The sequence below is a fragment of the Taeniopygia guttata genome, chromosome 9 (genome assembly GCF_048771995.1).
Source record: "Taeniopygia guttata chromosome 9, bTaeGut7.mat, whole genome shotgun sequence".
NCBI lineage: Eukaryota > Metazoa > Chordata > Aves > Passeriformes > Estrildidae > Taeniopygia > Taeniopygia guttata.
Window position 1 is genome coordinate 664,156 of NC_133034.1, and position 25,863 is coordinate 690,018.

General features: G+C 41.6%; 1 protein-coding gene across 3 annotated transcripts in view; it reads right to left on the reverse strand.

Annotated features, from left to right (window-relative positions):
* CLSTN2 (calsyntenin 2) overlaps positions 1–25,863 on the reverse strand; it is a 354,435-nt gene that overhangs the window by 105,934 nt on the left and 222,638 nt on the right. Inside the window, exon 1 of one of the 3 annotated variants that reach the window (XM_072933587.1) lies at positions 2,780–2,887. The exons of the other annotated variants lie outside the window; for them this stretch is intronic. The gene's annotated coding sequence lies outside the window, so the exon portion shown is untranslated. Of the gene's footprint in view, positions 1–2,779; positions 2,888–25,863 lie in introns of those variants that run through there. 3 annotated transcript variants of the gene reach the window in all.

The following is a 25,863-nucleotide window of genomic DNA, read 5'->3' on the forward strand; positions in this document are numbered from 1 at the left end:
TCTGACCACATTGCTCTGCTGGAATCCTACACTGCTGAGATGCACAACACATCCCACTCAGGTCTGCACTCCAGCTCAAATGATGGGAAAACTGATAGATGTTTATTTGAAAACTTCAATAAACATTGAAGTAGATTAGAAAAATAATTAACAAGGAGATAAATGTTTGTGCACATAAAGATGTGCTTAATTAATTACTGACTGTACCGTTTGCAAGCACCCTCTATTCTAAAAGCATAGAAATATAAAATATTTCCTTCCTCCCATCAATTAAACCTTTATCAAATCAACACTCTATTGCAAATAATTTGAAACATTTCTTAATCTTTTATTCTTTCTAAAATCTGCCAGATTCAAGAGAAACGAGAAAGGAAGCAAGTGTGATTTAAGAACAGTAGCAAAAAAGTATAGTTCTAATCAACGTGTGGAGCTCCACACCCACTGCATCAATGGAAGGCTTTGTCAACCTCAAGTTTTGTGTTTGGAAGTATCCTGTGGATTCAGGAATCCATCCAGTGCCACACAGCCACACACTCAGCATACAGGAACTGCTGTCCCATTTAGTTACAGTGCTGTAGGGCACAGCATGTTATCTCTAACAGTTGCATGAGCATCATTGAGAAATATTTGCCTTGGCATTTTTTATAATACCACATAATAATAAAAAAATATGAAAAACTAATCCTGCAATAGTGCAGTTAAGCCTGTGCAAAAAGCACATTAATAAAAGGAACTTTATCCTCCAGGAGCCAAGTGAAGCTGTGAATTACACAGCTGGGTCGTTTTCTGCTCTCCTTTTGTACAGGTGTCAATAACAATCACAAACACCCCTGGGTCATTGTCTTCATGCACATTACCTGCATTCTTTGGGCACTGCTTACTCAAAGCTGCAATGTCTGCAGTTGTGGCTGCAGCTTTGCTGCTGCTGCAGCAGATCGAAAAGTACTTTGCTTCAACACTCCTCTTCCAGGAAACACAGAGGCCCAGATAGTCCTACTGCCCTAATTCCACGTTTGTGCCTGCAAGATGGGTCACAAAGCAATTTCTCCTCTAGATTGGTGAGGACTATCACTAAAAATAGGAGATAACTTGCCTTATGAGGCCCTGACCCAAATGATTGTGTATATTTAAGAAATAAAAAAAAGGTGAACCTATTTTTAAAAGAGCAACCTAGAGGTATCTGCATGTAAAATTATAAAGGTTATTACAATGCTTGCAATAATTTCCTGCCACTAAGTATTACTGAGCAGTTAAAGAACAAATGCTAATAAAATATGTGAAAGTAGCTATGATGTATAATGTTCCTAAAATTTTCAAATTAAATAGAGACCTAGAATTAGTAATTTTGTTTAATGAATATATATAGCTTACAGAATTCCTACAGTCCAACAGGTAAACCTAACGCAAATATTTCCTTCAGCAGGATAGGTGTTCCAATATGACCTGCTAGGTTTGGCTCCCTTGTGAGATACACAGAGATAAAAAAGAAAATGAACATCACCATGTCACACTCTGTTACGGTGAGCTCCTGGACACCCTTTTGTCCCCCCTTTCCTAGGGCCTCTGTGGCTCTGATCATGATAACCCCTGGATCCTCCCACCTGCCCCAATGGGGTTGGCAGGGAGCCAGGAGAGCCCACCCTGTCCAAAACCTATATAGACCCCTGAAACTTCCTGCTCTTCCTCTTTTGCCCCGCTCTCCATGGACACCACAGAATAAAGAGAGCTGTTCCAACACCCTGGGTAAGAGCCTCTTTTGAATACTTTTCCCTCTCATGCTATTTCCTCCCCTCACAGCCCCATATCTCTGAGCTAGTCGGATTCATTTGGGGGGCTGCGTGGAGGGGGGGAAAACCATAGAAATAACAATTGGCGCCCCAACGTGTGCTGCCTCTGAGCCCACGAAGAAGCTGGACCCCCTATTTCGGTGGAAGTCAAAAGCTTTTGGGACAGTTAACTGCCCTAGTACTCTAGCTGCCTTTAAAAGCTTTGAGTCACGAGGGACCAGTCGGGGACCTCTGCCTGTGTACCCCAGGAGAGCCGACTGGAGAGGGAACCCCCAGAGAGGGTTTCACAGACGAATCCCGCAGTCACAGGCTTGGTAATTTCTCCGATCGCGGCACCCGGGACCGCGCCTGGCTGGGAGGGGTTACCATAAGTGACTGTGGGGGGCTGCTTGCGGGAGGGGGTGCCAGGGCCCCACTGCAAGTGAGCGGGAACTGGTGGGCTGCGCATACCCACGTTCCAGGGGGAACAGGCACGGGACGAGAGGGCTGAGACCGCCCCTCCCCCTGTGCCCCCCCGCTCGGGTTTTCCATGGAGGAAAATTCGAATAATTCGTGCTGTGTTATTACCTCTGGTGGACACTAGACCAGTGAAACAATTAAAATCATGGGTACTAATGTTTCACTGGAACAGAAGAGTATACTAACACATCTTAGCAATAATTTAAACGATGTATCATTCTCTAACAAGCTTCTCCTGCGTTTTGTGTGCTGGCTAAAGACAGAAATACCAAATTTTACTGTGCAAGACCTGAATTCGCTTGCTTTTTGGAATCAAATTGGACAGATATTAACTTTAAAAGTCGAAAATGGTGAACATAAAGTTTCTAGATTTATTCCGATATTTTTACAAGCACGCAAAAATGTTTTAGAAGCAGAAAAGAGCACGCAAACGCAGACCCACAGTTCTAACACTCCCTTTTCCCCTTCCTGCCCACCCCCTCAATACCCCAGCCCTGAAAACCCCTCACCCACCCCTTATTCCCCTCTGACACCTTGTTTTTCTGAGAAATACAGTCCGAAGTTTGTCTTAAAGAGCAGTGCGGTGTCTCTAGAGCACACGCGGCCAGATCATGGCGGCCGCCATGTGGTTTCACCGGCGCTGGCCGCTCCACCCCCCACTCCCCCTCCCACTCACATTCCTTTGCTTCCCCCGCCCTCCGCCATCCCCTCCGCCCCCACCCCCTCCTCCCTCCCCTCCTCCCTCCCCTCCTCCGACGCCTGCTTATCTCCCATAGCAACTCCTTATCAGTGCCAGCCCCCGTGTTGCCCCGGGAACAGGGGCGGGGCCGGCCCCTGCACTCCTCCGAGCCGCAGCGCCGAGGACGGCAGGGTGGGGGCAGGGGACGGCAGCCCAGCGGCTCACAGCAGGGCGGGGGCAGGGGACGGCAGCCCAGCGTCTCAGAGCCGGGACGGGGACCGAGTCTCCACCGCGGAGCAGACAGCCCGAGAGGAGGGGGGCAAGCTGCCCCTCACCGGGGCGGGGGGGGCGCGGGAGGGACATAAGCCTGCCTCTACCAAAGAATCTATACCATCTGTAGCTCCAGTGGTTTATTTAGGGAGAAGGAATGGTACAAGAACATACCAACCTCTCCCATACAGGGACAAACCAGAAATCTGTAAAGTTCAGAGAGAATTTGGGAGATCGAGTGAGATTTTTAAGGGTATGATGAGGGCAACATTCAATTCAAATGAAATGGTGCCGAAAGATATAACTGATTTGTTTAAATGTTTACTAACATCCTCTGAATATGAGATATGGGAAAATAAGTGGAAATTGGCTTTGGAAACAGTTTTGCAAGAAATACAGCGTACACCCAGTGATGCCACCGACACGGATGGCCAGCCCCTTACAATACACCATTTGTGTGACACAGGAGACATACAATGTCCAGAAAAACAAACCAGACTGTTATCTAGATTGGTTTTAGAAAAAATCTGTACTGCTGCAGAAAAGACGCTGTATCAATTACCAGGCACTGAGGTTGAATGCAGCTATATTAATATCAAACAGTTTCCTTCTGAGAGTTTTTTACAGTTTGGGGATCGTTTGAGAAGGCAAGTTGAAAAAAAGGTGCAACACACCAGTGTGCAAACAGAGTTGATTAAAGAAATGGCCCAGAGGAATGCCAACGAGACCTGTCGTAGGATTCTTCTCAGCCTTCCTCTTGATCCAGCACCTACTCTTGGCCAGATGATCGAGACATGCGCTAAGAGAGCAGAGCTGCTTGATAATCCTGTCAGTCATAGAGCACCAGCAGAATTACAGCCTGTTGCCACTGCTGCATCAAGCCCAAGGAAGCCACCCAGATCATCACAACAGCTGCAACAAATCATCTGCCTGCGTTGCAAGAAACCAGGACACTTTGCCAGAAACTGTCCTCAGAACCAGAACCAGAGACAGATCAACAAACAAAAAAACTAAATGCACAGCGCGTGCCCACTGCTACGCGCAAAGATATAAATATAGTGGGACACAAATGTGACAATGCCTCTCTCTTAACAAATAAGGGGGAGGGTGGATACTATGATGGGGGGAGAGAGAAAAATAAAAATGTGAAATGTATTACTAACAAGGTTTGGCAGCCACTAGGCCGGCCACGTCTAGTGACTGCCAAAGGATTTCATTTCAGAAACACTGATTGGAAAGTCATTGTTGTGGACCTATCAAAAAGCCCTCAGGACCTGCAGGCGTACAATATGGAACTGGACAGTGAGTATTTTGTTATTGGGGACACAGCATACACACCTCCTGAGATTGAAATAGTTCCCATGACTACTAAGGGAAAAATATCCAGCCTTATGCTGTTGGCATGTTGCTTGCACCCTCCATTCTATCTAGAAAAGGGGCAAATTCTGGCACAAGCCATTCCCGTCCCAGTGGAAATCACAGTAGAAGGAAAATCTCCAGAAGTCTACTGGGCGGAAGTAGTAGGAGAGGATAAACCCTCCATGGCACGCAACCTAGCACATGGGTCAGAGCACCTTCAGGTGGAAGGTGTTCTGGACACAGCTGCAGACATCACGGTGATACCCAAAACCATGTGGCCATCACACTGGAAATTGCAACCTGTGGCAGGCAAACTTCAGGGCATAGGAGGAACTACATTGGCAAAAATTTCTAAAAATGTAGTGCAAATTGAGGGACCTGATGGGAAATCAGCAAGTGTTCGCCCGTTTGTGGCAGACTATAAGGCTCCTCTGTGGGGGAGAGACACCAGGTCCCAGTGGGGAGTCCAATTAATCATTCCTAAGACACCCCAGGATTTTCAGGAGTCGCCTCTGTGGAGCACCATGCCCACAAGTTAAAGTGGTTGGATAACACCCCAAAGTGGGTAGCACGGTGGCCTTTGAGTAGAGAAAAACTCGAGGCGCTTGAAAAACTTGTGGAGGAGCAGGTAGCTCAAGGACACCTGCAAGAAACAGACAGCCCTTGGAATTTCCCAGTCTTTGTAATAAAGAAGCCTGGGAAGGACAAATGGAGATTGCTCCACGATCTCAGAGAGATAAACAAAATTGTGGAGGACATGGGACCTCTCCAGCTGGGGATGCCGAGTCCAGCTATGCTTCCCCAGGACTGGAAATTGGCTGTGTTAGATATAAAGGACTGTTTCTTCCAAATTCCATTGCACCCTGAAGTTGTCCTGAGGTTTGCATTCTCAGTTCCTACTGTCAATAGAGAAGCCCCGATGAAACGCTACCACTGGAAAGTTTTGCCCCAAGGTTTAAAATCCAGCCCTTTCATATGCCAACAGTATGTAGCAGCACTACTGTCTCCAGTACGTGCAGAGAGAAAGGATGCCATCATCCTACACTATATGGATGATGTGCTTGTGTGTGCTCCCAATGACTCTATACTCCAATATACACTTGACCTAGTGGTTAAAGTTTTAACCTCTGCTGGATTCCAATTGCAGGAAAACAAAGTTCAAAGAATGCCACCTTGGAGATACCTGGGCCTGGAAATTTCTGCAAGGACTATTGTCCCACAGAAATTGGAGATAAATTGCAACCCCAGAACATTAGCAGACCTCCACTCGTTGTGTGGGTCTTTAAATTGGGTAAGGCCCTGGCTAGGCCTCACAAATGAGGACCTGGAACCTCTTTTCAATTTATTGAAGGGGGAGAGGCAGCTGGCCTCCCCCAGGGAACTGACTCCAGAGGCAAAGACAGCAATCGAAAAGGTACAGAAGGCCTTGTCAGAAAGGCAGGCACACAGGTGTGACCCAAATCTGCCTTTCCAGTTCATTGTTCTAGGAAAGCTCCCACACCTGCATGGGTTGATTTTCCAATGGATCAAGGGGCAGAAGGACCCACTCTTAATCATAGAATGGGTTTTCCTATCGTTCCAAAGATCCAAAACCATCACTAGGCCACAAGAGCTGATAGCAAAGCTGATTCAGAAGGCCAGGGTGAGGTTGTGTGAATTAGCAGGGTGTGACTTTGCATGTATTCACCTTCCAGTCAGGCTTTCTGAGGAGGGAAGGAACTCTCCTGAGAGGCTGACCAAAGGGATGTTTGAGCATTTGCTCCAGAGCAGTGCCAGTCTCTAGCTCTCTCTGGACAGCTATAGGGGACAAATATCAGTCCAAGCCCCGTCTCACAAGTTGTTCAATGAGGAATTCCACCTGATTCCTCAAGAGAAAAGGAGCCGGAGGGCGCTCAGGGCTCTCACAGTGTTCACTGATGCCTCTGGGGCTTCCCACAAGTCAGTGATGACTTGGAGAAATCCACAGACTCAGCATTGGGAAGCTGATGTTGAGCTTGTGGAGGGATCCCCCCAGGTGGCTGAACTGGCTGCAGTGGTGAGAGCTTTTGAGAGGTTTTCCGAGCCGTTCAACTTGGTGACAGACTCTGCCTATGTGGCAGGTATAGTGTCCAGGGTGGAGGAGGCTGTGCTCAGAGAAATAGAAAATGAACATCTCTTCAGGTTACTCTCAAGGCTAATTTATTTAATCTCGCACAGAGAACATCCATTCTTTGTGATGCATGTGAGGTCACACACTGATTTGCCAGGTGAGATTGCAGAGGGGAACCGAAAAGCAGACTCCTTCGCTGCACCAGTTGAAAAGGCAAGACTCCCTGATGTTTTCCAACAGGCAAAGCTGAGTCACGAGCATTACCACCAGAATGTACCAGGTTTGATTCGACAGTTCCAGCTAACACGGAGTCAGGCCCGAGCCATTGTGACCAACTGTCCTAATTGTCAGCTCCAGGCCGTGCCATCCTTAGGCATGGTGGTAAACCCCAGAGGCCTTAGCAGCTGTGAGGTATGGCAGACAGACATCACACACATTCAGAGTTTTGGTCGCCTTGAATGCGTTCATGTAAGCGTGGACACATTCTCAGGTGCAGTGTATGCCTCTGCCCATATAGGACAAAAGGCTGCACATGTCAAACAACACCTAGTACAAGCATTTTCAGTATTGGGGGTGCCAAAAACGATCAAAACAGATAATGGCCCAGCGTATGTATCCAAGGAGTTCCTGGAATTTCTCCAGCAGTGGGGAGTGGAACATAAGACTGGCATTGCCCACTCCCCCACAGGTCAAGCTGTAGTCAAGCGTGCACACCAGACGCTCAAGCAGGTATTGAAAAAACAAAACAGCTCAGCTCCGTGGATGTCTCCACGAGAGAAGCTCTGTAAAGCTATGTTTACTATCAATTTTCTGAATTGTTCATTCGAAAATATGAGTCCACCGGTTGTGCGTCACTTTAACAGTGGCAAGCAGTTCAAATTGTCTCAGCATCCACCGGTCTTGATTAGGGATCCAGAAACTTGGGAAACCAAGGGTCCCTATGAACTTGTAACCTGGGGTCGTGGCTATGCATGTGTAGCTACTCCCTCAGGCCCTCGGTGGATTCCCCAGAAGTGGGTGAAACCTTTTGTCCCCAAGAATCCAGGTCAAACAGAAGGGGACAAGAAGCAAGTATCTGATGCTTCAAAGAGAAGACGCCACCGGATGGGAGAAGAAGAAAGTTCCTAGGCAGGAATTCCTTCCGGCAGAAACAGAAGCTTTAACATGTTCTTAAAATGTTTGTTCTTCCCTTTTAGAGAAAACCTACCTTCCACTCAACCCTGTGATGAACCCCATGCAAGTTGTCATCCAGCAAATGCTGAAGAGAATGTTCAAGGGATGGGGATTCACGGGGTGGTGGACATCTGTAGTTAGATCAATTTTGTTAGTCCTTGTTATTCTGTTCTTTGTAACCCTAGCGTTCGGGATCCTGCGTCACTTGATTTTCAAAGCTATCAAGGACCTCATACCTTCTACCTCAGAGGTCAACCACATAGAGTTGGCTAACCTGAGGAGGCCTGACTACGCCACCAACATGGGGTGGTAGGAAACCCATACTCGGGGTTGAATTGAGCCCAGTGAATTCCTGTAACCTTCTTTAACAAATAAGGGGGAGGTGTTACGGTGAGCTCCTGGACACCCTTTTGTCCCCCCTTCCCTAGGGCCTCTGTGGCTCTGATCATGATAACCCCTGGATCCTCCCCCCTGCCCCAATGGCATTGGCGGGGAGCCAGGAGAGCCCACCCTGTCCAAAACCTATATAGACCCCTGAAACTTCCTGCTCTTTCTCTTTTGCCCCGCTCTCCATGGACACCACAGAATAAAGAGAGCTGTTCCAACACCCTGGGTAAGAGCCTCTTTTGAATACTTTTCCCTCTCATGCTATTTCCTCCCCTCACAGCCCCATATCTCTGAGCTAGTCGGATTCATTCGGGGGGCTGCGTGGAGGGGGGGAAAACCATAGAAATAACAACACTCAGAGTAGAAAATCAGCAGCTGTTTAGTCTGCAGAGGACTCAGCAGACTGACAAAAAAACCTTCCTTTTTAATTAAACTACTTCCTCTAGGGCCTTATATCAAGGCAGACAATTTTTGAGATAAAGTAGCTTGGAAAACGTGGAATTTATTAAATTATTATTTCCCTGAATAATTTTAAAGGCATTCTTTTGGGGCATAGTTAGCTAATTCAAAGCACACAGTGAATGATCAATCAGTTTTTTTGTTTCTTTTGAATCAAAGGCATGAGTTAGCTCTAACTTGAGAGCTGTATTAAGAACTTTGGACTGGATAGCACATAATTCAAACAGCAGACTCAACCATGCAAACCAGAGGACAGCCAAGTACTAGGAGCTAGGGCTGTCCTGCAAAAATAACAAACATAAAATAATTCTAATATTATACCTTTGAATAATTGTGGACTTTGCATGGCATTGGCAGCCTATGAGATGAGTTCAAAGGGAAAGAATGGATCTTTTCAGTGGCTCTTAACCTCTTGATAACACACAGAGTAAAATTCAGAGATGCATTAGGTGTTTTAGGACCCTTTTACGTTTGCCCATGAAAACACACATGAGGGGCAAGGTATTGTGTGAAAAGCTAGAAAAGGGATAAAGTGCTCACACATCCTCAAGTTTTCACTCAGCTATTTACTCTGCTATAGTCTCTTCTCACAGAAGCAGATGAAATAAAAAATTTAGGAACATTAATTTAATCTTGGCATGCAGCCTGGACACAAGGGATTAGTCTGTGCATCCTGCAGTCATGCAGCAAAGTAGAGCACTGAGTTTAATAGTTACAAGAGTACCATATGGTTCCCCCTGAACCATATGGTACTCTTGTACTCTTTTTTTTTCATTCATCTTTACTTCTACTTGCCTGTCTTTAAACAATCTGAAATACTCATGATGTAGAGTTATAATTTGGACTGGATCTCTAGACACAGTAAGTTACTTTGGACACAATTGCTTGTGATACAAAATATCATCTCAAATGAAAAGCAACACAGCCAAAATCTGGCTTTTTATCAGAATGAAAATCACATAGTGAAGATAACAAAATTCATCAAAAGAAAAAGTAAATGCACATCTGCCTAGAAGATCACTTGTACTCTAATTTGTTTGGACACTTAAAATTGCTTCTTCTATTTCTAACAAAATATATTCAGTTCATCCTATTCCTCTGAGCCTCACAGTCTCCTCCTCTTTTGTTCTGTTGAGTTTAATGTTTCCTACTACAACTTTATAAAGAGAAGTTTCGGTGCCTTTTTATACTGTGCTAGTCTTAAGCGTGAGGTTGCTCCCCATCAGCCCAATACTCCAGGTAGACAGCTCCAACCACTGACCAGAGTTCAGGCAGACAGCAAATAAATGTCTGTGTTTTTGTGCAGAACAGGCTTGCAGTGTTGTGTCACTCCCAGGCAGCTCAGGAGAACACGTGTTTTCAGACACAGCAATCAAAGACTCCCCAGCACAGCTTTGGGCAGAGATGCCTTCACCTGCTCAGGCTCAATGTCTGACACATGAGAGGCGTGAGAACCTGAGCTGTGTAAGCTGACTGTCTCAGTACTTCCAGCTGCCTGTGGGGAACCCTTACTTGACATGTTGCTCCTTATTCCCAGTTTTTCATTCTCCTAACAGCAGCACAAATGGTTAAGCAGTGCAAAATCACAGATTTTACTAAGACAGTAACTAATGCCTACCCAGAGTTTTAGTAAGATCCTAGTTTTTCAATGCAGAACTGCCAGCTTGAAGAGATCATGATATATTCCATGATTCAGATGGGACTCCAGCCACCAAAACAATTCCAGAAGCACAGCCCCATGCCACAATATTTATAAGGGCAGGGGGATTGTGCTCCAGTAAATCTCAGATTGATGGCAAACACAGCACTTTCAGGGAATGGTATGGTCAGTAAGAGAATAAAGTAACTTTTCCTATATGGAAACTTAGATTAAGGTTTTTGTACTCTCACTGAAAATAACTATAATGGATATACAAACTACAGCTGTGTTGAGCCTAAAGATACAGGACAGCCATTAACAACTCCATTGTAAAAACAGGAGCTCTGTTCCTTCTAAGATTTTACACTGGGATATCTTATCCATATTAATTATTCAGCAATGCAAAGAGCTTTCCTTCCTAAACTGTAAATTCAAAACCTCACGGAGCTCAGCATGCTGGGGTTTGTGCTTTTTATCATCTAACCCACTGAAATTTATTTATTTGCTATATCTCTTAGATATTATCCTATTTCTTGCCCTCTTGAGCAGGGGCTCCACAGAGGACAGAAATGGTGTTGTTCAGCAGCTTTGAAGATGGTGTTAGCTTTTTTCCCCAACGTGAAATGAAAAACTATTTGAAGCCTTTCATGAAACTGAGCTGTGTCAAAATAGTTTTCAGAGAAAGGTCAGACTCTCAAACCAGTCCTCTCAAAATCCCCTTCAGCACTGCAAAAATGGCAGAAACATCAAAAAATCCACAAAATGCTTCTACTTCAGTACAATTACATTTTTGATAAACCATATTTATGCTAGCTCTACTATAATTATTTAATGACTTCGCTCTTTCTCTTTGACTCCTGCTCCAAGTCTGCTGCCCACTTCTGGCTGTGTTACTCTGAGAGGTGCTTGTAACTTTTAGAGGAAAAAGTCATTCCTTGCTTCTCCACAATGTAGTAGTTTGGAGCTGCCAGTCCTGAAAACATTGAGCACTTGTCACAGACTGCAATGGGGCTGGGACTTCACCATCAGATTTAGTTCCAACTTTGTGTGAATTTGGCCTTTCCAGGATTTCCTAATCACTGGATTTATTGTCCTCAAAGCATGCATGGTCTTGCAAACATTTCAGTGTCTGGGGATATACCAGGGTTGTTGTTCCCTCACTTTTTGCCTCAGATCAGCCTCTAAGTCCCTGCTCTAAGTGCAAAACTGAAGTCCTCAGGGAATGATAAAAACTCTAAAAGGGACTGAATTCAATACAATACAATGTGAAACAAACCATATTATGGATATATATTTCAGTTTCATATCCACATTGAAATATTTGTGGATTCACAACCTATTCCTTAAAATTACTTAATATCTTTCTTTCTTTTGGGATATTTTGCATCTCTAAGAGTTAAGACTGCTGCAGGAGTTTTGGAGGTCTAGGTTTAAGAATAGACATAAGTCTTTGCATAGCAAACTCTTTTAATGTTACAAATGTACAGGATCTTAATGATTATTTGCATTGCTATCAATGACAAAAGGCAACCTCTTCCTGAGTGCTGGTAAACTCCATAACTGTTAAAGTCTAAATTAACATTGGGTAACCAAAGTGCAATAAAACTAAAGGCTGTAGTGCAGAAATGAATACAGATCTCACAGTTAATAGCAGCTGTCACAAATAATATCAAGCACCCTTCTTGCTGAGAGATTATTTTTCTACTTAGTCTGTATTCCATCCCCACTTTCATTCTAGAAAGTGAAGACCAAAGCTTATTTTTTATGCTTTAGGAGCTCTGGCTGAACTTCAGTTACAATTTAATTTTTAAGCTGAAATTAATAGAATGAAGGATGCAATTATTAAAACCAAACATGCAATATAAAACAATAAAAAGTAATACCATGTAAGTTCCACAATAATAAATAATTCCGGCAATTCAGAAAGTGCAAATAAATATCTATGTAGTTTCTGTTTAACTGTTCCTCAACAATGTAAAGAATCAAATTATATTTGTTATGAACAAAACAGCCTGGCTGGGACACTTGGCTTGGGCTAAGTACTGACATTGAAATGTTAATTAGCTAATTGCTCCTGGGAATCACCTACAACCCCACCCACACTAGGACCTGGATGCAAAATAATCCAGTGGAATCATGGGAGGGGGTTTTGGGGATGAAAAACACCCCTAAATGGAAGGCTGGGCACAGTGGAGGGGGCTGGATGGGTGTGCTGGTTGGGGAAACAGGAACCACATCTCTAGTCTGTGTTTGACCTGTCACCATAACCTACAGAGGACCAGACTGAACTGGGCTGTGGGAAGCAGGAACAAAGCAGACACACTTCCTGGTGGTACCAGGAGGGAAGGAGAGGGACAGCTGCTTCTGGACTTCAGCAGCAGGCTCTGCACATCCCCTCACCCTTTGGCTACCAGTGTGCCAGGAGGAAAGGAGAGAGGCCGGTCTGCTGGGACTACAGATACAGACTGCACACCTCTTCACCTCCAGCTACCAGTGTGCCATGGAGACCCCAGGGACAGACTCTGCACGCTGTCTCACCCTGTGGCTACCGGAAAAGCTCAGCTCTAGCCCTGGGAAGCAAGTGCTGTGTCAACACAGGTTTTAGAACAGCCATTTACAGATCTGAATTTTTGGGTGACAAATGTGGTTTTGGAAGGAGGAACTGAGTAACTGCTTGTCAAGGCATTTGCTGAAAACAGCTTCTCTGGTAGCTTTTATTCCATATATTTCTGAATCTTCTAGGAATGATCAATAATGGCAGTCTTATCTGTACTGGCTGAGTTATTTCACTCCAGGTCACCCCTGCTTGCTCTGAGGGCACAAATGCCCGTAAGTTAGCAGCCTTGTTTACTGGAAACCTCATTTCCAGATGTATTGAGTAAATGCTGATCCTCGGGGATTCACTGGAAATTGCAGGTGATTACAAAGCCTAAAGACCAGGCTGTCTGTCATGACGTATTTGAGCTAAGTAACAGAATTGTGTAAGTGTCTTCAAGGGCATATTCTGAACACAGAGGGATCAAACATTTATCAGGGAGAGCCCAAGGAATCTTTATGTTCATTACATACTTAGAACATTTTGTCTCTGTAAGACTGGGTTTATAGATGTAATAGTTAAGAAATTCTTGGGATTTGTTTGCAAACTGAGCACAAAGGAAATAATAAAACAGAGTGACAAACAAAGCACTGCTTTAAGAACTCCTGGAAATGAAATAACACAGGGAATTAGCCATGCTTGTGCCAAGGCTCTTGTCTACAGGGCAGAGCTGCACACCATAAGATGATGGGGGCCATCTCACAAAACCCAGCAAACACCTGGGAACAATTGGGATTCAAGACCAAAAATTGCCCACTTGCACATCTACTTGTTTCCTGGCATGGCTCTCTGGGAAGGGTGGTCTCCTGGGGACCAGAAGGAACCCAAAGAACCGATTTATCAAGGAGATAAATCTCACCTGAGGGTCATTATTCAAACACTCTGAAAAAGCATTAACACCAGTTCTGTGGTTAATGAAAAATAAACAGCCCCAACTGACAAAACCCCAGCAACGACCTTCATCATCCTCCCAGTGTTGCTCCACAATCAGCACATTATGGCTGTCAAAATTACTTATCAGATACAATGACAGCTCACTTGGCAGATTATAACTACTTAAAAAGCCACAATTGCACAGAGATATGCAGCTGAAGAACACGTAAAGAATTATGAATACTACAGGTTTGATAAATTAGATTATAATGAAAGGAAAGTTATTAAAGCACTTTGCATTCTTCATAAGTTGCAATTTTCAAATTACCAAATGTGCCAACTTTTACATCTACAAACCACATTCTGTAGATGGGGTAAAAAAACCTTCCCAGCTATGTCACTGGTACAAGCGTGTGTGATAAATTCTGAAAGGAATACATTTGGCCCATTTCAGGTGGAGCAGCAGCTCCTTCTCTTCTCTGGAATTCAGGGAATTCTCAGAAAAGCGTGTGTAGGTATGTGTGCACTGCAGAGAGCAGGTGGGAAAATACCAATAAAACCCAAACATACGGAAACTTCCTGGCTCAAAGGAGATGAACCCTTGCTATCTGCCCCTGCATATCAGGAAAGGCTGTGACACCAAGGAGTGACTACAACTTTAATCATGTGCCAGGCTTGTTTGGTCTTTTTAAATGGCTTCCTCTGTTTTTCTTTCCATAGTGGAACAAATGTGTGAACCCTGGGGTGCAAAAGCTGCTTACACCATCGCGCTCTGCTCCAGGCAGTCATTTTGGAGATTCCCTTCTCCCTCCTCTTTTTTTTTTCTTTTTTGTTTTTGTGAAGGCTTTACATTCTGGTAGAAGGCAATCAGGTAATCAAACTGTTAAGACTTTTTTCTTGGTTTTAGTGATGAACTAGATCTCTTTCAGTTTATTCATAGCATTGTTCCACTGACTTGAAGAAACTGTTGTCTGTCTTCACAGCTGGAATGGAACAAAATAAGCACAATAATGCCCGGTGACAGCTGCAAATTAGGCATTTTGGTGGGGAATTCCAGAGCATTAATGCCTTTTTCCACTGTGAACAACACACCAACACTTTTTGTTTCAATAGTGCATATCCACTGTACATGTAAAAAACTGTGCAAGAGTCGTGTAAATTCACTGGAGAGCTCAAAAGCATAATTTAAAAGTTATTTTTTACTGCTACCAGTCACCAGTACTGTGGCCCTATAAATCAAGGATACATGGATACATTCACACCCAGAAACCGATTCTATTGGCCATGACAGAGGAATAAACAAGTGTTTTTACACAGTATCCAGGGCATCTGCCCTGAATTACGTTCTCTTAGCCTGCATATGGAAGGAAAATACAGATGTGAAAAGTATATGAAAACACAACCACAGTGGCACTCTGACAGGACCTTTGGAAGGATGTTTGACAGATTGTGCTGTCCAGCAATGAGAGATGCCTTTGCTCTGATCATAAGGAAAAACAAACAAAAAACAATCATAAATTCTTTAGATTATACTAGATTTGAAACAGTAAAAGCACCAATTCAAGATCACAAGAACAAAGTTTCCACAAAACTGATGACAGAACATATAAAACACAGGTAGAGCTAGAAAAATCAATATTCATTATTCCATTCATTCCTTGTTCTCCAGAGTAGAAATTCTGAGGAGGTCACTGCCCACCAGCCAGTCTGTGTTTTGTTAGAGTATCAAAAGTATTTGGTTGCAATGATTCTCACATGTTTGATTTCTTCTACTGAATGGCACCATTGGTAGAATGAGAAACCAGGCTTAAGGTGGAGAATAGTCTGGCAGCAATTATTCGGAGATATTCCCTGTGTTTTCAGCTATGTTCTGTAAAAATATACAGCTTTAAAAATATATCTATTCAACAATTCTGTGAGGCTTTCTGGTTTCTATACTGAAAATGCTACTGATGCTTGACAATGGGAACATATTTCAACTGAATGTTACAGGTTCCTCCCTCTATCTCTTTTAAAATCATTCTATGAGGCATGAAATTGCATCAGAAACAATGGTACTGGATGAGGCAAAACAAGAAACTAAACAATGATGAAAGCAAGCCCTGCAAAGAAACATGGGAGGGGTCTGTGAATGAACAATAAAGTGTTTATCAATGAGATTGCTGCTTCCAGCCAGGGTCAATGAACCTATAGCTCCCAGAACCAAACCCCAGATGACAGAGAAGTCCCTGTCCCCAGAACAGAGGGGTCAGTTGCAGCAGGGGTTGATAGAGAGCAGGGCAGGGGGCAGCAGGAAGGGGTGTCCCTGCCACAAGGTACAGACAGACACAGCATGGCCAGTGGCCAGAAAGATTATTATTCTAATCTAGGATTATTCTTGCAACATAGGAATAAATTATCTGTGGAATTCCACACCAAGACAAGCTTAAGAGGGTCAGACATAGTCAGGTTTGACTCCAGCAAGCTGCTGTAAGAGACTGATAGCAAAGAGAGAGCAGTGACTAAACCAGACTTGTCAAAACCTCGTGGAAATAAAGAAACTTGCAGTTTATGCTGCCAGTCCTACCTCAACTAGGTTAAACACCACGTTTAAGTGCTATTAGACAGACCTGTCTCTTGAAAAGCATTTTTGGTAGAGGAACTAGGGAACAAGACATGGGCGCAGCTTATCTCTGAGCCATCACTTTGTTTAAAGAAAAAAAAGCAGCCAGATATTCAGTAGTCAGAGCCAGCTGTTGGGAAGGATGAAAGTTTGTCAAGAAAGGCTCACAGATATGTATGCTTGGCAGAAAGATTTTTGAATGTAGAACCTGAGAATGAAATAGAGATGGAAGCAAGTTTTGATTGAGAAGAAAAGAATTGCTGACCCAGTCTTACTGAATTACTAAGAAGGCAAAGGGTATGTTAGTTAGAAGGGGTTTTTATGACTTAAAGCAAAGGATAAATTCACCTCAAACAAGATTTTTTTACCAAGCAGAAAGATAGCACAGGCAAACAAGACTGCCAATATTGCAAGTAGGAAAAAGGGCTCAGAGTTTTCCACTGCAAGAAAACTGAAAAACAACTTCTAGCTTAAACTGTAATGTACTAACTTTCAGTAATTGGAGAATAGTAACATGAATATGGTAATTATAGTAGTTATGATAGGCTATAGATGAAAGTAAAGGCATAGACTGGTTTTTATGCATTAAGGTGCTCAGCAAAGAAAAGGTATATAATGCATTGTAACCAAAGTTAAAGGGTCTTCAGGCTTGTCTGGGGCTGGAGCTGACAGCTGTAGGCATGGCTCTGTTGCCCATGACCCTGTACTGCTGTAATATATTGGATGTAATAAACTGCATTTTGAGGAGCCACCTGGAATCCTGCATCCCTCATTACAGCTCTTACAGCCAGCAAAACTATCAGAAATACACCATGGCAGGAGCTTCAGAGTTTATTCTACACCCATCAGGATTTCCTGATTACAGGCACATTTTTAGAGATAGAAGTTCCTATATATACATATGTATTTTCTCTTAACTTTGATAAATTTAGCAACCCCAGGGGTATGTGAGGCACATGGAAAGATCTTGCACATTCTGAATACAAGGTAACCATTTGCCACAACTCCCATCAAGAGGTTACCTGAGGGGCAGATTGCAAGGCTTTGTCGTGAATGAGATACAGGATTTCTGAACAGGCCCTACAGAACGTCAGTATCCCACCCAGAACTCTCTGTCCCCTTGGGTAGCACCACGAGTCTCTTGACATGAGATGCCCAGGACACTCTCAAATGAATTTTATAGACAAAAGTACTGTGCAGCTACTAAAGACATCAGCATCTGGTCTGCCAAATCTGTCAGGTTAGAAACTGTCCAGATAAGAAACACCCAAATTTTACATATTTTACTGCAGAAAAAGAAACTTGTTTTATTTCCTGCAAACTTCAGTATATTCAATTGGAAATTGCTGAGGCACAATAAATATTAGAGCTACATCTCCAGTTTTACAACATCATTATTCACACAATGACTTTTCTTTAAAATACTCTTAAAGAAGTATCTAGGTTGATCATAAAAATCAGTGTTACAGCCATTATATTTGTTAAACAGTTATTTTTGTTGGATGCTTAAATAGCAGTGACAATAGGAGGATTAAAGGTGAAATGAATTATGTTGCTCTGTGAAATGTCTTAGCTTGTTTGAAGAATTCCTTAGGGTCATGTTAGACCCAAAAGCTGAAATACAGTTCAGTGCTTCTTCATTGCATGACATTTTCTAATTCTGACACATTTAAATTTCTTTAAATGACTTTGCATAAAGGAGAGCACTGTGAAAATATCGAACCTCATGCCTTCTGCTGGACACATTCACTCTCACTTTGGAGCAGAACACAGCACTTCTCACGGTGTTTGTGCAATGGCTGCAGATCCAAGACCTAAAAGTCAGAAGCCAGAACTAATCCCCAAGTTCTTACACAGAGCTACCTTTTAAGGGCTCTCATAAAAGGATATGTTGTCCTATGGCAAGTATGGGAGCACATAAATGATTGCTCTTATAATCTTGCAGAGGACAAGGACGACCCAGATGTTATTCTCTCCTCTGGATAAGGGACAATCACAGTGACCTGGCAACATTACTCTCTGTTAGCCAGTGAAGTTTTAATGAGGAGCGTCCTTTCTTCCTTAGAAACAAAACAAAACAAGCACTTCAAATGAGAAAAAAGATCAGAAAATAGTTTAAAAATACAGAGGCAGGAAAACACTAACCATTCTCACTAGACCTACTCAGTCCCAGATTCTCTTTATGATAGATTAAGCAGTCACACATTAATCTGTTGGTGGTTTTTTTGGTAGTTTGTTTGATATGGTGTTTGATTTGTCAGGTCATTCCTCTTTGCTCCAGCAACCTCGTTTTCTGTATCTGTTACTCCTTTGCCTGATGTCAGGCAAAGGATCAAAGGACTGACAACAAGGGAAAAAACTTCAGTGGCTGATCATATGCAGTGTACAGCATCTAATTATTCCATGCAGCTTGCTTAAATTATGCCAAGTCCCTCTCCTGTTGTTTATAACCTTGTGAGGCTTTCTTTCCCCAACATTTTTTGTGGGAGCTTATTTAAAAGCTGTAAATACAAATAACAGGGTGATGTAGTTTAATTGAGGAGTGAGCTGATTGTTCAAAGCCTGACTCGTTCCAGTATTTGATATTCAAACACAGAGTTCAGCTGGAACTGAACAGGAACTATGTCCCCCATGCCAGAAGACTGAATCAGATTGCAGAAGAATTTAGTTGTCTATTCCAAAATGAGTTCTCTGTCAGCATTAACTTAGCAGCTGGACCTCACCATTACTTTTCAATCTCTGTGGGCTGACAACACTGAAAGGTGCTAATAAAGAAGCAAAAATGGCTGAAAATTCACATGGGATATAAAGCAGTCACAGCTCAAAGACTTGGATTACTCATTTTGTCCTTCAATAAATCTAGACTGCTCAGAATAAGAATTCAAGCAGATTATGGCTTTGAAAATAAAAACACCAGTTGGTTTTCTTTCCTAAAAAACCAACCAAACAAAGAAAATGAAAAAGGAAAGGAAATGTGAATGTAGAGTGAAAAAAAATTACAGCATGCATAACACTCACAGTCAAAATCTACTCTGGAGATAAAGATTTTAAATAAAATGATAAATAAATTATATGACACTTTATTTTAGAAAGTATTTCTTTTGCTGTTCCCTTACTCTTCACTTTTATTTTTTTAATAGTTGCCATGGCTTAAAAAATATTTCAAATATTTTTAAATATTTGCTATGAATTTGCATTATGTCCAACAGGCCACCACTGAGTTCACAGGCTGTGTGGGCAGCAATATATCTGCTTTGGACCAGCCTCCCCCTTCTGGGCAACGGAGAACTGCAGACCTGTCCTGGCTTGTAAAATAAGCATGTATTCCATTTGCTATCTGTTGGAATTTAGGCAGTTTTCTTATCTCTTCCAAGAACAATGTCTCCCTCCGGGGAGATATCTTCTGTTAATGGGCCATTGAATGACTCACTGCATGACTGGTAAAGTTCCATCATCCCATTGTGAGATGCTCCGCCCAGAGGGAGGAGCCAAGCATCCCTACCTGCATAAAATCAGCACTTTTTGGGACATCAGGGCAGCCCTTCGCTGGATTCCCAGAGAAGCAACTTCTTCCCTGCTGGATCCCCAGAGGAAGGCCAGGCCCATCTACTCCATCACCAGACCTTCAGAGAAAACTCCACCCTTCTACAGATCCCCGCTTCAGCAGCATTTCATCTGCCACTCCAGGAGGAGCAGCCACCATTTAACTGGACTATTACCAACACCCTGACTCCTCAGGGTGTCAGGTTTCTGACTCTATCAGCAGTTTTATTTGTACTAATTACATTTTTTTAAATTTACTGTTTGTTGTTTTTTTTTTTCCCCTAATAAAGAACTGTTATTCCCATTTCCATATCTTTGCCTGAGAGCCTTTTAATTTTGAAATTGTGGTAATTCGGAGGGAGGGGGTTTACCTTTTTGGGAGGCTCTTGCTTTCCTTCACAGACTCCTGTCTTTTCAAACCAAGACAGATTTTGAAGCCCAATGTGGGGCCCGAGGGCATTGAGAGGGGAAAAAAGGATTAACAGTTCTTAAGTAATTTAATTTTTTGTGTGTGTGTGTGCTGATATAGAAACATCTCTAAGTGTCACCATGTGGTCTAGTTTACCCTGGTTTGGGTGGCATGTGCTCGCAGCTGTATTTCTCCCATTTGCAGGCCCTTATCTAAAATTGGGTCCTATAACTATTGCGAGAATGTCCTTTAATGACTCATGAGAATTGCTTTATAAGAAACTCTGCCAAATGAGCTTTTCATCTCCAAACAGCCACCAAACAAGTCCTAAGGAAGGAATGTCACTAAAAACCTTATTTTTCTGTGACTATACAGAAATTCTTGACTGAATGTAGGTGAATATCTTCCAAGAAAAAAACAAATCACATCTCTAGGAAAGAGCATCCCTCTTAAGGTTTATTTTTAACCAACTTTCAGCTTCCAAACAGTATGGATTTAATGTTGTCTTCAATAGTACCCAAGACAGTATGAAATATATTGAGAGTATTTCTTCAGATAGGACAGAATAATCTTCTTCAAAGAATGATTCAATTTTTTCCTCTAAATACAGTTAAAGTAGCAGTAAATACATCTTATCAGTCCAGCTACTCGGGATTCATTTTTCAGAATACATTTCTGCTTATAGAGATATTTCTTTTCTGGTTCTCTATAGGTTTTCCTAGTGAACAATTTTGAATCCATTTACTCATACCAATTCCCCATAAAAGACTGTCAGCAATATTTTGTAGAAAAAGAAGTAAAATGCAGCATCAATGACTTGACATTAAATGAAGCCACAAGAGAAACAGTGAATTTTACCCAAATCACTGCCACCACAACTGCATTTTAAAGCTGTTGGATATTTGTTATTTCAGAACAAATTTTTTTGTTTTTTGTTTTTTGGGTTTTTTTTTTAAGCAAAAAGTCTTGGTCTCACCTGCTGTGCTATGCAAATTTCTGGTCAGAGAAAACATCTGAGAAAGATACAGTATTTCCTAATGACCAGGCTTCCTTAGATGCCTCTTGGGATGTTAGCTGGAAAGACAGAAACCTGGTCTAGCAGTTGGTTTAACTTTTAAATGCTTCTTGATGTTTAAGATGTATTTAGATAAAATGGGAAATACGGATGGTAAAGAAGTCTTTGTCAAACAGAACCTTTGATGAGAAAAAAAGTACTTTTTCAGATTAGGAGTTGTTTTCACTTGCTGAAACTTTAATTGCATTCTAAACCTCTTTTCCTAATTGTGCAGTTAATTAACTGAGGGGAGAAGGTATTTACAGGTTTAATACATAACACAAAATTTCTGTAATGTCTTCCTTGATATATATATATGGACCATATATTACACACTTAAAGATGCTTTTTAAAAGAAATGACTGTAAAAAGGAAGCAAAATTTCCAAAGAGGAAGTTATGAAAATTAAACATAGGAAGAGAAAAAAGGAAAAGAGAAATAATAATGTATTTTAATTTATTATTTAACTGGATCTTCCACAATGGAAAAAAAAATAAAAGACATGAAATAAGCAGGGCACTAGGGGAAAACTATGCAGAGTTTCAAAATTACAATGTGGAAAAATTAGATTTTTTTTTTTTCTATCACTTTGCAGTTCAGTCTGCAGTGTAATACATGTTTTCAGCTTCAAAGGATTTTCCTTAATGGCAGCATTTAATTTTTTTTTCAGGAAAGACAGATGAGAACTAGGTGGAATGGAAATGTAATGGGAATTCTGCTATGCCAAAATATATATCATTCAATTAGCACACATGGCTGAAACCTCAAATGAAACTGATGAATTGCAATGTCCAATATGCCTTTAAACAATTTAAACAACATCATTATTAATGTAATAATTAATGCTCCTAGGAATTGACAGGCCCTGCTTTTGTTGCCATTAATGCATTCATTTACTTGACAGGCTGTTCTTCAGTACAGGGAGAGTGACTTTGAGGTGTTTTTCATTAGGCAGGAAAAGGTTAAGCAGCAGAAGTATACGGACATTTCAAACCAAATCACGGTGCAGAAAATCAGAGTTCTGGCAAACAACTGGTTTTGCTGATAACTCCATTGTGTCTTGGTGGACAGCATCTGGAGATATATCACTGCATTTTACTAACACTGAAAAATCTTTTCAGTGATTTTTATATGAGATATTTCATAAGACTTCATACTGCCCAAGACCCCATGGGATTTCAAACACAATCACTTGTGCACTCCAGGGACAGAGTCTCTAAAGGCACAGCTCAAACTCTTTCTGCCATGGCAACTCCCACCTGTGAAAGAAGAAATGCAAAAATAAAGTTAGGGATCTTGTTACATTAAACATAGGACCAACAGTTATTTCTCCCATCCACCAACCAGACACCTGGAGTGGCAGCTCTGTGAACAGGAACTCATCTAGAACTGCACAGTTCACACAGGATCTGTGAACACACAGGAACTATTCCATCTCTCCTGGACCCCGAAGACCTGGGCAGGCAAATGGAGGAGAATAAGTCATGACAGCGAAGTAATTTGCTGGGGGATCCAGTTTGATCAAGGGTAAAAAGAGACAGCAAAATAAAAATCCCAATGTGATGCAACTTCCCCAGCCACTTGTGTTTGTGTGGATATAGGCAATATAATATGGCTCCATTCCCACAGGTAAAGTCGGCTTTTTTTCCATGTGAGAACATTAAGTTCAAATGCCAGAAAGAAAGATATTAATTTGTGAATTAACTATTCAACAACAGAATATTCATTGCTTAATATAATCAATTTCTAACTGTTGTACTACTGAAAAAGTAATTTGAAAGTATAGAAATCATCCATGAATTTTAATTAGAGTCTATCAGAGTCTGGGTTTCACCGTTCACCTTTTCTAAACCCACACTAAGTCTCTGCTCTCTAATAGAATATGTTAGAATCCCCTAATTCAGACTCCCACAGACCAGGGGAAAAAAAAAACCCAAAAGCCCGCCACACTGGTGGCTTGGTTCATGGCGGTTTCTGCTGCAGTGATTTGTTATCCTTGAGAACTTCTAGGTGTCTGTGTAATGCCTGAAAACATCTACCTGCTACTCATGGGGAAAGTTTTTTTTTCCAGTAGCTTTACATAATGAATCATATTGGAATATAACTTGTTTTTAAACCCTGACAAATCTGATATATTCCCTCCATGCTGAAAAATATCATCAAGAGGTCATTTGTCTTGAATAAAACTCCATGAGAAGTAAGGGTTATTTTAAATATTGCTGGGGTCTCTGAAAATCAGTGAACAAAAAGAGAGTGCTCAATGCCCAGAAATAGAAGTGTATGGTTGTTGGAGAAGAAATGTTAAGATACAGCCTCCCATTATGGGGAAATACTTTTCATCTGGAATTCATTAGCCCTTGACACACACTTCTGGTCTAATAATTTACATCTCTCTCCAGTTCCTTAAAGTAAAATCTGCAGAAAAAAAGCATGAACATTTTAACTGGCTTTTGTGCTGCTGGCTGAGATTAAATATGAAAAGTTTCATATTTAAATATGAAAAACTTTTTAATGCCAGTAACTTGATAATTTTGGACCAGCAGTGTTTTCCTGCAAATGCCTTTTAAAATTTGCAAATAAAAACTGAAATAATTATTCGAAATTTATGATACATGGATTTAATAAAAACCTCATTAAATACTTACCTGTTTACTACTCCAAAACATATAGTACACAGGCAAATGTCAATTTTTTAGCATAGTAATATTATGCTTTTTTTAAAATACCAGGAAATCATAAAAATTATTCTGAGATGGAGTTCTGAGCTTTTACTTCCTATTTTCTGATTGATAAAAAGAGGCAGATAAGGAACAATCTTTCTCTTCTTTTATTATGCAGTCAGTTAAACGTATAAGTAAAAAACAGCACTGGTAGCAATCTTCCCTTGCCAGTAAGTTTTCCATAATTTAAACAGGCATTCTTTCACTTAATTAAAAGAGAGGATGAAAGAAATCTTTCGAACCAGTCGAAAAGACCTGTAAAACACTCTCACAAACCACTATGAAAAAACAAATGTAAAATTCTCAGTTACATTATTTATTTACCTCTCAAATGTGTTCCATATAAGCAGGATGATCTGACTGAACTACTTTTATTGGTTTTTGCCTTTCCTTCTCTCACATCTAAATCAATATGCAAATGTATTGGCATTTCTTTAATGGGTCTGTATTTCTTGCTCCAGTAAATGTGAGTAGAATGGAAAGCACAGTGAAATTGGTGAAGTCAACCACTAATTTCACCATCTTATTTGTGACAAATAATTGTTAAGAGCCAGAATTCCTCTCTGACATGCCCAGGTGAGGTGGGAAGGCCCTGAAATGACACTGACACACAGCCTCTATTCTCACTACTCACTCTCACCCTGCACTCACCGTGCCTCTTCCTCAGTTGTTCACAGAAAAATACACATGGGAATGTGTACTGAAAGAGATTGCAAGCCGAGACGGGTTAAAAATAATTCTTAAAACCAACGCCAAGACTTCAAGTTTTGATATAACCCTTGGGGGCTTGGAAGAGCCTTTTTAAGGCTGTTTTCACATCCATAACCAACTCACCCAAGCAAAAACAAATACTGGTTGGGCTTTGTTTTTTGTTCTTATACTCATCTGTGTCTGTTTCACAGACAAAGAACTATGACTTAGGTTTGTAATCTCACTGATGTTTCAGAGATTAAGTCTACGCATAACTAAAGGCAGAAAATCATTAGAGCCATGTCTCAGGAGCTAACCTAAACTGACTTTCAGTTCCAGGCCTACACAGAAAAGTTTAGGGGTTTTTGGATGTCTTTTTATTTGAAAGACAAGAAGACAAGTTTCATCATTTTTTTGGTATAAATTGAGATTGGCTGTTGGTGCCTGTGGAACATCACTCCTTTTTTCAGAAGAAAAATTGTGCTTAAATGCACTTCCGCACAAGAGAAAAACTGGGTACTTCAATTAAATAATCACATCATTTTATGAGCCAGGAAATTTAACATCTATCTTCTCCCTTTCTCTTGTTGAAGAGATGGCGAGATTTTTTTCTCCTGCTTTTTCTATAATGGTGGTATAAAGGCAAAGAGAGTATCTTGCAGCTCTTCTCTGGGGAGCAGTCAGATGAGGAGAGCAAGAAACTGTACAGTCAATTACAGTGGGAGAAAAGAAGCTGAAATATAATCCACGAAGGAAAAGCACTACTCAAAGCAGGCCGTTAGTGTAGTTCAAGATGACTTGGATTCACATACATGAAATGAGACTGGCAGATGAAACCTAACTCAGAAAATATTGCTGTTGTCAAACATGAGTCTTTTACTTGAGTGCACCCAGATTAAAGCCCCCCAGCTCCCTTAGCTGCTCCTGACAGGATTTACAATAATGCATCCTTTATGACTCAAGTTATACTGCTTGGCAAAAATTTGTCCTGTTATTCATGTGTAGAACATTAAAAACATTCAAAGAATCAGAGAATAACTAAAAATTAAACAAAGCACGAAATAGTGCAGAAACA